Source organism: Bos indicus, chromosome X (genome assembly GCF_029378745.1).
Source record: "Bos indicus isolate NIAB-ARS_2022 breed Sahiwal x Tharparkar chromosome X, NIAB-ARS_B.indTharparkar_mat_pri_1.0, whole genome shotgun sequence".
Taxonomy (NCBI): Eukaryota; Metazoa; Chordata; class Mammalia; order Artiodactyla; family Bovidae; genus Bos; species Bos indicus.
This window is the reverse complement of record NC_091789.1, coordinates 62,352,301-62,354,405: the sequence shown is the minus strand read 5'-3', so window position 1 is coordinate 62,354,405 and position 2,105 is coordinate 62,352,301.

Here is a 2,105-nt window from a genome sequence, read left to right as displayed (position 1 = left end):
TCTCTGGAGATTCATTCAAGTTGTGTGTAGTGATAGTTTCTTTTTATTCTGTCCATGGACTTCTCCAGGCAAGAACACTGGAGTGGGTTGCCATTCCCTTCTCCAGGGGATCTTCCCAACCCAGGGATCAAACCTGTGTCTCCTGCATCTCCTGCATTGCAGGTGCATTCTTTACCAACTGAGCCACCAGGGAAGCCCATTCCTGAGTAGTATTCCACAATACGAATGTGCTACGAATTGTTTAACTATTCAACTGTTTGAAAGGCATTTGTATTGTTTCCAGTTTTGACTCACTATAAATAAAGCTGCTGCTGCTGCTGCTGCTAAGTCGCTTCAGTCGTGTCCGACTCTGTGCGACCCCAGAGACGGCAGCCCACCAGGTTCCACCGTCCCTGGGATTCTCCAGGCAAGAACACTGGAGTGGGTTGCCATTTCCTTCTCCAATGCATGAAAGTGAAAAGTGAAAGTGAAGTCGCTCAGTCGTCTCCGACCCTTAGTGACCCCATGGACTGCAGCCTACCAGGCTCCTCCGTCCATGGGATTTTCCAGGCAAGAGTACATAACCATTCATCTACATGTTTTTGTGTGAACATAAGTCTTCATTTATCTGAAATAAATGCCAAGAGTGTAACTGCTGGATCATATGGTAGTTGCACATTTAATTTTATCAGAAACTGCCAAACTCTTTTCCAGAGATTTTACTACTTGACATTCCCACCAACGTATGAGTGATCTCTACTTCCACATCCGCATTCAGTGTTGTCACTATTTTTTATTTTAAGCAATCTGATACATGTGTGGTGATGTCTTGTTTAGATTTTAAGTTACATTTCCCTATTTCTCATCTTTATATCCTCTTTGGTGAAATCTGCTAATGACTTTTTCCCAGTTTTGAATTGGATTTTTTGTTTTTTTTTACTGTTTGATTTTGAGAGTTCCTTCTGTTTCCTATATGCTAGGTCCTTGTCACGTATGTGGTTTGCATATAGTTTCTCCTCAGTTCAATTCAGTTCAGTTCAGTCACTCAGTTGTGTCTAACTGCAACCCCATGGACTGCAGCACGCCAGGCCTCCCTGTCCATCACCAACTCCTGGAGCATGCTCAAGCTCATGTCCATCAAGTCGGTGATGTCATCCAACCATCTCATCCTCTGTTGTCCCCCTTCTGCCTTCAATCTTTCCCAGCATCAGGGTCTTTTCCAATGAGTCTGTTCTTTGCATCAGATGCACTATTTCCTCCTATTCTAGGACCATTCTTTCATCCCCTCAACAGGGTCTTTTGCAGAGCAAAATTTTTTAGTTTTGATGAGGCTCAACTTAATTTTGTCTTTTATGAATCACGCTTTTGGTGTCATGTCTAAGAACTTTTTGGCTTGTCTTAGGTCCCGAAGATTTTCTCCTGTGTTTTTTCTTCTAGAAAAATATTTTAAATTTAAGTCTGTGGTCCATTTTGAGTTAACTTTTGTGTAAGGTATGAAACTTAGGTTGAGGTTCATTCCTTTTTGGATGTTCAGTTTCTCCAGTACCAATTATTGAAAAAGCTATCTTTTCTCCATTGAATTGCTTTTGCACCTTTGTCAAAAATCAGTTGGGCATATATTGGGGTTCTCTATTTTGTTCTATTGATCTATGTGTCTACCCCTCATCATACAGTCTTTTTTAATGTTTGTTTATTTTTAATTGATGGATGATTGCTTTATAATATTTGTTTGATTTCTGTCATGTATCAACATGAATTAACCATAGGTGAACATATGTCCCCTCCCTCTACCATATAGTGTTGATTATTGTAGTCTGATAGACTGAATAATGCCCTGCCACAGATGTCCAAGTCTCAATCCATGACTGTTACCTCACATGATAAAAGGGACTTTGCAGATATGATTAAATTAAAGGTCTTGAGATGGGGAGATTATTCTGGATAACTCAGGTGGGTGCAGTGTAATTTCAAAGGAGGAAGGAAGATCAGAGTCAGAGAGAAGAGATTTGATGATGAGAGCAGAAATGAGAGTAAGTGCCATTGTGAGGATGGGGTCAGCAGCCAAGGAATGTAGGCAAGGAAAAGGCAAGGAATCAGACTCTCCCCTGGAGGCTCCAAAAAGAATA